Source organism: Amblyomma maculatum, unplaced genomic scaffold (assembly GCF_055883805.1).
Source record: "Amblyomma maculatum isolate TAMU_Amacu unplaced genomic scaffold, ASM5588380v1 scaffold_20, whole genome shotgun sequence".
In the NCBI taxonomy this organism is placed as follows: Eukaryota; Metazoa; Arthropoda; class Arachnida; order Ixodida; family Ixodidae; genus Amblyomma; species Amblyomma maculatum.
In genome coordinates this window covers 2,171,115-2,186,273 of record NW_028146745.1, presented here as the reverse complement: position 1 = coordinate 2,186,273, position 15,159 = coordinate 2,171,115, and positions in this window count along the sequence as shown.

Genomic DNA, 15,159 nt, shown 5'->3' with positions numbered 1-15,159 from the left:
AAATAACGCCAGTCCTGACTGCAGTGTTTAACGAAGCTTATGACCCAAACTAACTGCCTCCTTCTTAAGGCAAATTCCGCACAGTCCTCATGCCCAAAACTGATATAGCAGATAGGCTATTACAAGTAACATTATACCGTCCAATTGCGCTCACGAACGTTGATTACAAAATTTATATGAAGGTGTTAGCCCGAAGGCTGCAGTTGGTAATACCAGAAATCGTTGGGCCACGTCAAACGTGTGGGATAAAGGGACGGTCCATTGTTACCAATATGCACAAAGCAAGAAGTATATTAAAATGTTGTGATGTCATAAATGGCCGTGTGGCCACCTGCAGCTTGACCTTGAAAAGGCGTTCGACTGTGTTGCTCATGAAATTCTACTTTGTATAATAGACCATATAAATGTTGGTTTTGTTATTCGTGAGGGCGTGGCCCTGGCGTGCCGAAATTGCACTACGAGATTAGTCGTAAATAAAAATCTGGGGACCCCATTACCGTGCAGCGTTCTGTGCGGCAGGGCTGTCCCCTCAGCCCTCTTTTATTCTGCATTTAAATTGAAACCCTTTGCTTAAATATCTTGGACAATGAGAATATTACTGGTTTTCGTTTGCAAGCCGTGGAAGTGAAGCTGCGGGCGTACGCCGATGATGTTGCGGTTTTTACGGTCAACCAGGAGGGTATAACCGAAGTTATTGATTCTGTAAAAACTTTTAGCAAAGAGACAGGCAGTAGGGTAAGCTGGTCCAAGTCTCTGGGACTCTGGCGTGGTAGATGGCAATGTGCGCCTTATAGTTTTGGAAACGTGTCCTGGGTGACAACTCCGCCAAAGTACCTTGGCGTGCCACTAGAATACTATCGTGAGAGCGAGACATATTGGAGAGCATGCACAGATGACATGCGGGAAAGGGCAGATACGTGGAAAAAAACTGGCTTATCAATTTTTGCCAGAGCCACAGTGTATAACCTCTTCTTCATTTCTAGGCTGTGGTATGTGATGCAAGTTTTACACTGTGCAAGATTGAGTGTGCACAAGCTGCAGAGGATATTCGCGGTTTTTGCTTGGGCTTTAAAATGGGAAAGATGCAGCCGCACGAATTTATTTAGAAATGTCAAGGATGGCGGCGAGGGCTTACGGCATCTTTTTTTGCGGCAGATTGTCAGCAGATTTCTGTTCCTGCGTGACGTTCATGATCCATTTTTGTTCACTGTCTGCCAAATTAGGCTTGGACGTGCACTGCCAGATTTTGCTGTGCCAACCAAATGTTACACGGGAGGTATTTTTGGTTACTTTAGAGAAGTTGTTCAAAGTGTGCGACTTCTTTCTGTTAGATTTTCAAAAGAATATTTATCAACTGTGAGAAAGAAAAAGGTGTGCGAAGATTTGTGCGACGTTGTTCTTCCGGAGCCTATCTATAGGGTCATATACAGGGGAGGTCCTGGCAGGAATGTACTGAAGAGGATAAAGAGAATGAAGGTGCAGGCAGCGGCTAAAACGTATTTTTTAAGTTCCACAACTGAAATTTGCCAGTCAAAGTATTTTTGCAAGAAAAACGTCTATTGCTTCCGTGTGGTGCACATTGCTTAATTTGTAAACAGCCGGAAACGATAGATCATGTATTTCTTCATTGCCTTGATGGGGTTTATTTTTGGGACATCTGTAAAGAACCATAAAGAAAGATTTACCTATTAATCCTTACGGAATACGGTACTTACCCACGCAAAATGAGGAGGGTGTTCCATATGATTCAATCATGCTAATCAGCCTCCACGTATATGGCGTTCACGCATTGCAGGATATCACTGTGATCCTGATGCGCGTCCTGCACGAATTTTTTTTTCCGCGAGGCTCTCCATTGGTTTATTGAGATTGTGAAGTTTGTTGATGATACTCCTGAGTGGTTGACAAAGGTTGAACCTTTGATGGATCTAAAGGAATCTTAGAACGACGAAGCCAGCCCCTGGCAGGCTTATCATATCAATGTCTTGCATGTGTTTGTGTTGTCTTGCAAACGTTAGGCAATAAAGAAAAGAAAAAAAAGCTTGTGTGGTGCAATTGATTAACACCATCCACCTTTTCACTGATGCGAATGAAACATTTGCTCGACTCGCCTTCACCGCAATTATTTCCTGCCTTCAGTGAGTGCATGTTACCTTTAGGTTGCCTTCACTGACACATTTCAGTAACAAACGGCATGGCAGTGGTTCCTTCACCGTATTTATTTGCTGAATTCAGTGAGCGCATGTTACCTTTGGTTGCGTTTAAATACATCTTTCAGCAACAATCACTGTTTACAGTGAGTATATGTTACCTCTAGGTTGCGTTCAGAGAGACCTTTCAGCAACAAACGCCGTTTTCTCGCTGAGAGCGTCGTCTGCTCCAGTGCGCCTACGGGATATCGTTTGGCAATACGCCACCGGGAGTTGGGGCAACACTACAATTAACCCCGGGAGAAAAAGCAGGCATCCTGCCGACTCATGGCTTCGACACAACAGGCGGGTCATAACAAAGATTGAGGCTGTCAACGTGCAATGTTTCACGCCCGCGGCGAAGCATATCCGGTGTCGGTGCAAGCGGTTACATAACGTAGTTAACCGGAGAGGTCTGGCAAATAACTAGATATGGACCATGGTCTTTGGAAGCAAGTCTAGTACAGAGGCTGGAGGGGTTGGCAGGAACACAAAGCCACACAAGGGAGTCTGTGGTGTATGAAGGAGCTGGAATGGTCGGTGCGCGAATGAACTGCTGGTGACCTGGGTTCTGGGTTGTATATGATCGGGCCAACTGGCGAAATTCTTCTGCCTATGCTGCCGCTTGAGAGACTGTGGTTGAATCAGAGGTGTCAGGGCGATGAGGGAGTACCATATCCATAGTTGGGTTCGCGGCCGTATAGCAGGAAAACGGGAGAGAAGCCGGTCGTGCTTGGTATGGAAGTATTTAAGCGGACGTGACGAATGGGAGAAGCCGGTTCCAGTCTGAGTTGCCGGACGCGACATACATGGCCAGCATGTTAATCAAGGTGCGGTTAAAACGTTCCATCATGCCATTTGCCTGCGAATGGTATAGGCCGAGGTAGAACGCTGGACAATGCGGCACTGCTGAAGAAGGGCTTCAAAGGTCTCGGAACGAAAAACACGGCCATGGTGGTCAGCGCGAAGAAGAAGTGGAGGTTTCCGAACGTCTGAAGCTAGCGCTCTTCCACTTTTCTGGATTTTATATCGCTGTGAGCTATTTGTGATCTCGACATCCTTCGGGATGGCGGGCGCACGACCCCTGCGCCCACCTGCCACCATCGAACAGGCTACAGCGTACTCGACGGATCACCTTGACGTCGCGGACGTGGAGCTTCCAGACTCGGCAGATGACTCCACAGTGACTGAGATGGATTCCGACAACAGCTACACGCCTGTACAGTCCCGCCGCCTGAAAAGGAAGCTGCGTCGAACGTCAGTAATGAGTGAGACACCAAAGAAGAATGCTGAGAAGCAAGGGATCTTTTCCGTGGCCTTCGTACCAACAACGGCAACGGCGAATTTGAATGTGATAAACAGACAGCACCTGACCCAGTTTTTCGACCAGCTGGTTCCCGGTGAAGTTGACGAAGTCAGAATTAATCCCTGGAAAAATGTCCTGACCGTGGATGTCAAATCCCAGGCTGCAGTGGACAAGCTGAAAGGAATTGGTGCGCTAGGCAACATGCCGGTCCGTTCCTTTCTTGCACATGGGAAAAAGACTACCGCAGGTGTAATCACCGACGTTGACCCCGAGATAAGTGAAAGCGATCTCTGCACGCTGATCAAATCTACGGCGCGCATTGTGGATGTTCATCGATTCGGCCGCTCAAAGTGCGTTAAATTAGTCTTTGAAACTGAACCCCTCCCATCCCACGTTAAAGTGGGCTACGTGAGACACCCAGTTCGGATGTATGTTCTAAGACCTGTTCAGTGCCACAAATGCCACAAGATCGGACATGTGAGCGCCGTTTGTCGAAACGAGGTATCCTGCCGTCGATGCGGCGGTACACATCCTCATGACGCATGCCAGACGGAGACTGTCAAGTGTGCGAACTGCTCGGGTGCCCATGAAGCGACGGATAAGGACTGTCCTAAAATTCGGGATGAAAAACGTATACTAAAAAAGATGGTGAGAGATAACTCGACTCATCAAGAAGCGGCCGCGTCTATTCGTCGTCGCAAGCACCGTTCCCGACGCCGACACAAGGAATCGGAAGGCAAGCCTAGCCTGGATAAGTCAACTTCAGAGTTAACGTCAGCTCAGGTGCCACAACAGATTGAGTCTAATCCTGTTAAAAGTACTCTTGCTGTAATGTCGCAGACAGTGTCTCAGGCCAAGGATCAGACAGAGGCTGTTGTATTACCTACCGCCTCTGATGCTGAGTGGCCAGCTCTACCACCAAAGGCCAACGCCAGGCCTAATCCCAGTTTGGTTGCCACACGTACTGAAAATTCCGACAATCCCGACAGCCAGCAGGTAAAAGAAATGCTGAAACAGCTGGTTCGTTCAATGCGGGTGCTGCTCTCCAGCATCAACACGCAAACAGCAAAGTTTGCTGTTCAGTTTTTGGACGCATTTGAGCCGCTCTTGGCGGCATTGCAATAATTCACAATGGCGCAACAAACTAATCCCACCTCTGTGACGATGCACTTGCGCCGCAGTGTAGTGATGCAATGGAATGCCCGAGGCCTGCGTGGTCGGCTGAGTGACTTCCGACAGCGGGTACAGAAGTACCGCTTTCCTGTGATTGTGATCTGTGAGCCCAACATGCCGGCTGCTTTCCGCCTTTCTGGATATGTTCTGCTATGGTCTAGAGAAGCAAACGAAACAAGCAAAGTGCTGGTATGTGTACGCCAAGACATTGCGCACGTCCGCCATGCTCTGCAGCCCCACAACACGAACCACTACATTTGTTTGACGTTAACCCTGAAAGGACGAGTATGTTCTGTAATAGGCGCTTATATTCCACCGAGGGATGGCTTGGACAAATCATATCTATTTTCAACAATCCAGTGTTGTGCAGCTCCTCGTATTATTGTGGGGGACTTTAATGCTCACCACCCTCAGTGGGGTAGTGCAATAATGAGCAATAGAGGAAAAGACCTGGCAGACTTTATGCATACACAAGACCTCGTCAATATAAACGACGGCTCACCGACGTTTCTACGCGGAACAACCTACAGCAGCTGCTTGGATGTGGCGTTTGTTTCCAGAAGCCTCCATCCCTCCGTTTCTTGGTGTAGTGATGCGGAAACACATGGGAGTGATCACATACCAACGTACATATGCATCAAGTGGTTTGCACCTGCCACTTCACCTCGTGTGCAATACACAGACTGGCCCGCCTTTAGGGCAGCGGTGGAGACTTCCAGCGTGGACCTCCAGTCAACATCTCAAATAGAGGGACTCATTACTTCCTCTCTCAATGAGAACACTCGCTATGTTAGTGTGCCGGTGTCAGTGTCCAGCATCGACGTGGAATTCGAGCGGCTTCGCGCGATCCGTCGGCGGGCTGAAAGGAAGTACAGGAGAACGAAATCCGCGCAAGATCTCGCACTTTCTCGCCAAGCTAAACGAAAAGTTTTGCGTCACCTGGAGAGGTTAGGACGACAACGTTGGAGACAGTTCTGCTCATCACTGGATCCCCGTAAGCCCCTGTCGCGTATCTGGCATGTTGCGAGAAGCTTGCGCACACCTCCGCGAGAAAGGCACCCTTTTCGTGCCCTGGCCCTTTACCAACGCCGCAATGAAGTTGACGTAGCTGAAGATTTTTGTAAAATGGTTGTGGGCACAAACCAGGCACAGTTACCAATTTCAGAGGTTTTTGCACCACCTTCGCCGAATGATCAATACGACGTGCCCTTTACAATAGCTGAATTAGACGCCGCTCTTGCTTCTTGTCGGCATTCATCTGCACCTGGTCCTGACGGGATTACATATTCAACCTTATCGAACCTAGGCAAGGATGGTAGAACTGCACTACTTAATTATTTCAATGATATATGGGCTTCTAGTACTGTTCCTCAACACTGGAAAATTAGCCGCCTGGTTGCTCTTTTGAAGCCTGGAAAGCCTCCTCTCGAACTTACCTCATACCGGCCAGTTGCCCTAGCAAGCTGTGTTGGAAAGGTTATGGAGAGAATGGTGCTGGCAAGACTTGAGTGGTATCTAGAGAGTAATGATCTTTATCCGAATATGATGACTGGATTTCGCCGCGGACGCTCTTCCATTGATAGCGTCATCGACCTTGTGGCGACAGTAGAACACGAAAAGCGTCACCGTCGACTAGTAGCTGCTGTCTTTTTAGATATAAAGGGAGCTTACGACAACGTCCTCCATGAAGCTATTCTTGATGGACTTGACGACGTGGGAGTTGGTGGCCGGCTGTACTTGTGGATTGTAAGCTATCTCAGCGGCCGCTCTGTTTACATGACTACGCCTGAAGGAGATACTACCCACTTTCAGGTCAGTCGTGGAGTTCCACAGGGAGGAGTTCTCAGCCCAACTTTATTTAACGTTGCGCTAATTGGCCTGGTGAGTGAACTTCCAACTAACATCCACATAAGTGCATATGCTGACGACATCTGCATCTGGGCCTCTGGTTCGACGCGCCCACAACTACGTGCGAGACTGCAACGAGCTGTGTCATCAACATCGATGTACTTACGGCGTCAAGGTTTATTTTTAGCGGCAGAAAAGTGTGCAGTGATCGCGTTTACGGGAAAATGTGTCAGCCGCTACCCGATTACCCTTCATGGAGTCGTAATACCATACGTCTCCAGGCACAGATTCTTGGGAGTAATTATCGACCACCGACTATCTTGGTCGAAACATATTGCTATGGTGAAGAAGAGGCTAATTAATTTTTGCCATGTACTTCGGTACATAGCTGGCATCAAATGGGGTCCAACTGAGCGCTCCTTAATACGGCTTTACGAGGCTCTGTTTGTTGGCTACATCCGGTACAGTCTCCCAGTACTCTCTAGTATGAGCATTTCCTGCTTGCGGACTTTAGAGAGCGTGCAAGCGCAGGCACTGAAAATATGCCTTGGACTGCCCAGATGCACCTCTAACAAAGGCACAATTGAAGAGGCACACGCTCGCCCAATGTCCATATACTTGTCCCACGAACCACTTCGTGTATATTTACGAGCACTTACAAGACACCGTTTTCACCCACTCAGCAAGATTCTAGATGAGAGGCCGGACTGCAGTTTTACAAGTGCACTCCGCTGCCATCAGTCGCAAGTACCGACAGGATATGCCCTCCCATACCGTCCCACCCAACCACCATGGACGATGGATAAACCTTTGGTGCACCTTCGTGTTCCCGGAATATTAAAGAAATCAATGGTACCAATTAGTGGACTCAAACAACTTACTCTGGCACACATCTGGTCAGAATATCCCAGTTATATTCACGTATACACCGATGGATCTGTGTCAGCACAGGCATCCGCTGCAGCTGTGGTCATACCAGCTCAGAAAACGACTCTGCATTTCCTTTTGGGACATACCTCTACATCAACCGCTGCCGAACTTGTAGCCATTCGAGAATCTATTCGCTATATATGTGGGGAACCACCTCAAAAATGGTGTATATTCACGGACTCGAAGACTGCATTACAAATTTTGGAAAACTTCTTACGCCACACTGCCTATCAGTCCCTGGCACTAAACATTATGGAGCTCATCACATCTGCTCAGCTGCAAGGCCACATGATAATGTTTCAATGGATTCCTGCCCACTGCGGCCTCCATGGGAATGAGCAGGCCGATGTTGAAGCGAAAAGCGCACACATCAATGGCCTCCAAACAGCTGTGCCTTTTTCAAGGGCGGATACGACGTATCTTCTAAAGAGTTAATATGAATATTGCTACAGCAACTTACTGGGCTCAACCAGACGCCCGACACATCCGTCTGAGAAGGCTCGATCGAACATTTAAATTTATTGTTCCGCGTGATATTCCGCGTCATCAGACATGCTTGATACATCGACTTCGTTTAAACGTGGCTTTCACGCGCAAGTACCTACATTTAATTGGACAGATGGACTCACCGGAATGTTCAACTTGTGGCATCCCAGAGACTGTGGACCATGTATTATTGGTGTGCCCAGAGTATGCGAACGAAAGAAATGTGCTAGCTGCTTCCTTGAAGCGTTTAGACAAGAGGCCTCTGTCGGAGGAACTGCTGCTGGGCGCTTGGCAGGACAAGGGGAAGGGCGTCCAGGCAGTGCGCGCTCTTTGCCGTTATTTGAGTGCCAGCGGACTTGATTCACGTTTGTAAAACAAGCTGCTGTGTCTGTATATATATTTCATATACCTTCTCCCACATCGTCACCCATCATGACCTTCTTTCTTCTCTCCTTCACCTTCCCCAGTGCAGAGTAGCAGGCCAGATTTGAATTATTCGGGCCAACCTCTCTGCCTTTTCCTTTCAATAAATCCATCTATCTATACGGCCATGGTCAATGAGCAATTTTTGAGGTGAACCGTGGCGCCGACCGAGATGGTGCCGGACGAAAGACGCAACGTCTGCCGCCGACCGAGAAGGTAAAGATGTTTCTGCGTAGCGGGTAAGGTGGTCAACAGCCACGATGTCCCAATGGTTACCAGCTGGAGTGACTAGCAGTGGCCCGTAAAGATCAATAGCCACACGGTCGAATGGCCGGCTGAGGCAGGCCAACGGCTGCATCGCAACGGTGGAGTGGTGTGGAGGGCTTTTCGACGTTGGCATTCCTGGCATGCGCGGACGTAATAAGGCACGAAGCGGTACATACCCCTCAGTAGTAGCGGAGGCAAAGATGACTGTAAGTTTTCGACACTCTGGCGTGGGTACACTGAAGATTGGCGTGAAGAGCGGCGCATATTTCCGAACGGATGTGCCGAGGATGGACAAGGAGCCGCTTACAAATGTAATTTCGGCGGTAAAGCATGCCGTTGCGTATGGTAAAATGACGAGCTTGTAGGCGAAGCGTTCAAGAAGCTAGGCGCAGAGAAGGTGTAGATAGAAGCGTGAGAAGAGAAGCGATCCAAGGGTTTTGCCTTTGTTCATTGGGCATGTGGGCAATGCCTAGTGAACATGAGTCACCTATGGTGATAGCTGTCGAGTCAGAGCCGCATTAAAGAGGTGACCTAGACAGGTCGTCGGCATCAGAATGCTTACGGCCAGACCGGTAGGTGTACCGAATGTCGTACTCTTGTAAGCAGAGTGCAAAACGAGCAAGACGGCCGGATGGGTCTTTAGGAGTGGACAACCAGCAGAATGCCTGATGGTCCATGGGAACAGAGAAGGGACGACCGGAGAGATATGGAAGGAACTTCCCAATGGCTCAAATGATGGCCAAGCACTTCTTTTCAGTTACAGAATAATTTTTTCGGCCTTTGTTAAGGTGCGGTTGGCATAAGCAAGAACGTACTTCGGGTAGTCGAGCTTTCATTGTGCAAGAACACCACTGGCATCAGTGTGAAGTTCGGTAGGCGCACCAGAGTCAAAATGGCACAGAATCGGAGGCGACACTAGAAGGCGACGAAGTGTCGAAAAGGCCTCATCACAGTCGGACGTTCAAGCCGAAAGAATGGCGTCACTAGCAAGGAGTTCAGTCAGCGGCGAGATGATCGAAGCAAAATTGCGTACAAAGCGACGAAAATACGAGCACACCCCGATAAAACTATGCAGCTGCTTTAGAGACGTTTGGCGTGGAAACTCAGCGACTGCACGGAGATTCGCAGGATCTGGACGAACACTGTCTTTCGAAACAACGTGTCCCAATACAGGAAGCTGGCGAGCCCCGAAGCTGCACTTTTTCAAATTTTATTGCAGCCCGGCGTTTGTCAATAACATGAGCACACGCTCGAGATGGTCCAAATGTGACGTAAAATTTTTTGAAAACACGACAACATCGTTCAGGTAACAGTCCCGGTACTTGATTCCGTATAGGATTGTGTCTATCATGCGCTCGAAAGCGGCCGGCGCGTTGCAGAATCCAAACAGTATGACGTTCAATTGATAGAGGCCGTCAGGTGTCACAAAAGCGGTTTTTGGTCGATCGTCAGCTGCCATGGGTACCTGCCAGTAGCCTGAGCGCAGGTCAAGAGATGAAAAGAAACCTTGAAGGCAATCGAGAGCGTCATCAATACGAGAAGGGGGGTACGCACCTTTTCGCGTTATCTTGTTCAGTCGCCTGTAATCAACGTAGAACCGGATAGAGCCATCATCCTTTATCCTCACGAGAACAACTGGAGAAGCCCAAGGGGTGTGCGAAGGCTGGATGACGTCGCGCTGAAGCATGTCATTAACGTGTTCGATGATAAGTTGACGTTTTGCAGTCGATACGCGATAAGGGTAATGGCGTACCAAGGCGGGCGTACAGGTGTCGATGTAGTGAGTGACAATAGATGTGCGCCCCGAAGATGTCTGAGGAAAGTGAAATGAGGAACGGAATCGCCGAAGCAAGCAGGTGAGCTGGTCGCATTGATGTGCTGAAAGGCTGGCATCAAGACAACCAGAAAAAGCAGAAGTGGAGTTGTCGCTCTGTACAGAAGCAGACAAGTCAATAGTATCGAGCTGAAGTGGGGCTGGGCCTTCTTAGACGTCATATGTAACAGCGTCATCAAAGGATTCGAAATTACCGAGACGTCCTCCACAAAAAGCGTTGACGGACAAGGAAACGGATTAGAGACGTACATGGCGCTGTAGCCACCACAGAAAGTTAGAAGGGCAAAAGGCAGGACTTAGCAATGGCGAGGATTAGCGGCATGCGTCAGAGTGAAAAGAACAGTCGAATAGGAAAAGCAGGCGCAGGAAACAGGCTCTGGGGACGGTAGAGCAGGCGGGGATGTCAGTATGTTCGGCTACAGTTGTCTTATCGAGGCGGAGCGGTGTGTCTGACGAGGCGGCAGGGGAAAGCGGAGCAATTCGATGCTGGCTTGGGCACAAACAATAAACGCATAATGACTGATGAGAAAGTCGCAACACAGAATCAGTTTGTGAGAGCAGTGCGACAGCACTAGAACCTCGGCGACGTACAAAACACCCTGAATGACAGTTCGAGTTTTGCACGCCGCATGCGGCTGAATGCCATGTGAGCTGGCAGTTCGGAGAGAAAATTTCAAAACAGGCGCCGTAACTCCACGCAGTCGGCTGCAAAGGTTGGAACTTATAACGGACACAGCGAAGCAGTGTCCACAAGCGCGAGAACTGCGACATCAACAAAGACTTTTATAACGTTGGCCGGGTAATACGGAGGACTTGCACAAGTAGAAGAAAACGCAGTTCTCGCCTCCGGAACTGTGGCTGTTAGTTTTCCTCGGGGCCAGCAGAAGAGGGACCTGCGCAGCGGCGAGAGGGAACGATGGCGGGGAAAAAGGGCAAGGAGCGGTCAGGATAAATTGAGTAGTCCGTAGAGGTGCAAGCAGCGACATGGGGAGGAGAAGGTTTATCGTTGGAACTGTAGTTCGAACTGTACAGGCGGGGGCCATTGCTGTATGACTGTGCGCACTGGCGGCAAAGCCGGGCGACATGGCCAGGAACGCCACATGAATAACAGATTGGGTGGTTGTCGGAGGTCCGCATTGATTGTTGACGTGGAGTCGAGGAAGATAAGAGTGGGGCGGAGGTGGTGGCGGTGCTAACGGTGCAGCATACGCGATAGGACATGGTGGTGGTCTGGCGGTGACCGCGGCGTACGTTAGCGGGGCTGTCACAGGCGTGAGTGTAGAGCTTCGCGGTAAAACTTCTGCAACTTGCTCCTGGCTGATGCGTCGAAGTGCAGGATCTAGAGTTGGGGTGGTTGCGGCAGAGCAGGGACGAGCGACTGTTGGCGAGCCACTTCCGCCCGTATAAAGGCCTTCATCTTGGGGAAGAGGGAAGGCGGTTCAGAAGCGAGACCGCATGCTGTCCGAAGCGCGAATAACCGATTTTATATGACAGAACGTCGAGTAGAAGCTCGTTGTCTCTTGAGGACTTCGTAACCCTGACATAGCTGAACCCCTTTGACGACGGTTTGTGGCTTTCTGGTCGTCAAGATTTTAAAGGCATCGCCGAGATTCTCTTCAGGATTTTGGTGATCTTGTCAGCTTCGGATATACCAGGATTACCACGTTTACAAAGATCGACAATGTTTTCTATGTAGCTGAGGAGTGTTTCCTCATGATGCTGAGTGCGGGCTTCGAGGCGTTGTTCGGCGCGCAGTTTCCGCACAGCGGGGCGCCCGAAAACCTCGGAAAAGTTCGTCTTGAAGGCCAACCAGGTGGGCAGGTCGGATTCGAGGTTGCGGAGCCATAATTTGGCTACATCTGTCAGGAAAAAAAAAAGGTTCGCTAACTTGTAGGTGCTTACGCCTTCGTGGAGGATAGCCAATTGTCCACATCCTGGTCATCTGCACCACTGAAAAAGCTGGGGAAAAGCGAAGCCCTCCAGAGCACAGGATGGTAGGCGGAGCGATGGGAGCCGTCGAGCATGGAGTAGCGGTGTGGCTTGTTGCCTCAGGCGTAGCGGATGGCGGAGCGAGTGCGCGGCCGCGAAGATCCAGCGTGAGAGGAGGGAGCGAAAAGCAGCCTCCACCAAGTGTAAGGATACGTTCAATCTCTGGTTAGTGTTCCGGTCGAAGGTTCAACTAGCAAGCCAGTCTCTTGCATCGTCTTTGTTTTCTGCCGTCTTCTTTGTAGCACACACCTTTCGACATACGCTCGTCTTTGCAACAGTCACCGGGCGTTGGTGCGACACTACACAATATATTCTATATTTCTACACCTTCGCACAAAGAGAAAAGGTTGCATGTGTGCATAATGAATAATTCACTGCGCCAGGTACCAAAAACTGTTATTTCAAAAATTATGAATAGGTACTCAGTGTTTGACTTTAGATTACTTCTAGGCGGTTCATAGCGCAGGATAAGGCATATTGCGGGTTCTTTATGACAACTTTGTAAAAATCAGTAGCCCTTTAAAAATAACTATATTTTAGTCCTGCAGCAGTACTACCCGCACTTTCCCAAAACATCGGCCTCTGAAGACGATTTCAGATGTTCAGAAAGGTATGCAAGATACAGCGCCTCTCGTTTCCTAACAAGCGATCATTAAGTTAGAAACACATCCAGGTCCGGTTGCAATGCTTCACTGACAACGAATTTGCGTTTGCCAAACTTTGTTACAAAAAGTGATATGTATCCAATGTCATTGCCAATAACAGCATTACTTTAAAATCGCCTCTCTGAAGCATACGCTATGTGTGGTCTGGAAGCTTGACCACCTTTTTATCACAACAAAACTTTTAATATTTGACACCAAACGCAATCCTGTCAAAACATCCTGCTGCTGTACTATTGATATTCAGTGATTAACGGAGTAGAAAAATCTGTGTTTACTTTTTCATTATATTCAACATATTTTATACCTTTTCTCTCTGAAAATGGTTAGAAATTCAAAGTGTACCTTGTATTATTCTCGACCAAATGTTAGTCCAGACACCACTTTGAATGCAGGTTTTGGCGAAAGAAATTAGAAATGGTAGTTATCCTAACCGTAGTGGTCTTGTAAAAACAACAAAGTGCCACAAATTATTTCGAAGATTTCAGAAGATGGCGTTCAAATTTAGGGCAATAACTCTTAATTCAAAATGACCCGGTGCAAACGTTCGGATGTTTCTTTCTACTTCATACTGGTCTCTGGGTACGGCTTCAAGTTTTATCTTTCCTTTCAGCTTTAAAGCGGTCCATCAATCTTGCTCGCGCTCGTAAAATGCTTTCATTGATTGCTGGCTGGGCTTGCCTTTTCATATAGCCTAAAGATTCTATCTCCAGCTTCACGAGCACATTCATTGCAGAAGCACCAATGGTTCAAAAACACAATTCGAAGGTTACGTGCTCCGTTTTATTCAATTCAAACTTTTGTTTCGGTTTACCGGGCCATCCGCTATCAGCAATTTGCCTCTTTTATCTGCGTTTTAGCTTTCCGCTGTTGTCTCCACAGCGGGTCGTTGTTGGCATGATAGAGCGAAAACGTGTCATTCTAACTTGAGGATAAGCTGCTTGTCTAGTTTCTCAAGCGCTCGGCTTCGTCTTGAAATCAGCATTCATAGGCGCTTTCGATGTTGAGGGAATCCCCCATCTCGAAAAAAATAAAAGTTTTCATACTTCGCAGATAACAACCAAACTCACTTTAAACATATACATGGTATGCAAAGCAGCAACATTTAAAACCACTTTTTCCGGTGAAAATTGTAATTCCAGACCCGCATCCCGCAATAATAAATCAACGAATAATTTCAACCTGTGTCTGATCTTTAACCAGTTATCTTCCGTTATGGTTTATAAGCGGAAGCATTTTGATATTCAAGTAAACATTAAAATATGCCTTTTTAATTGAACGAAAGGCCCTTGGTACTTTTACAAAATGAAAGGCGAAATCACGGTAGAAAAAAAGTGGGACCATGAGCACTCATCTTTTTTTTTTTCGAATGAATGCCACTTGACGGTACGTAAAAACGCCGACAATGCTCCCATAAGAAATAATATTGCCATGGTGTATTCTTATGCGTGTGTATCCTAGAGGCGAGGAAACCGAAAGTTCTTCCGATCAGCAGCTGATGTTGAGCCGTAGGCCCTACCTAACTCGCTGCCGGTCTGTGGTGCAGTAAGAAATATTATATGCGTGAAATTAGCTTACGAAGAATTAAAGAGAATGGGTAGGGCACGTAAGAACAGCCGTTAAGGGCATGTCGCGGTAGACGTAACGCCTCCCGTCCGCGGGTCCTATCGCGGATCGTTGTTAGTCTCCATTCACCTCGAACAGCACCATTTTCCCAGAACACCACACAGACATGTGCCCGTGGTGCAAAGACCAGCCCACCGCTTACCACGTCACATGGGGTGCACGCGCCCCAATCCTGCAGACAAACATACAGCATTCGGAGGGGCAGCGGGAGGCCACTCTGCTATGCTCTAATCTAGCGACCCAGCGTAGGCTGGTAACGCAGGCAAGAGTGGCAGCCCAGGCCACTGGGGTCTTGAAATGAAGACTCCACTCACTGCCAACCCGCCTTTTTTTATTGTTCTTTTTTTCACTTTTTTCTTTTTGTTTTTTAAATGAAGTGTTCTCTCTTTCTCTCGATGGAGGCGAAATAAAGCGCCGTCTGCGTGC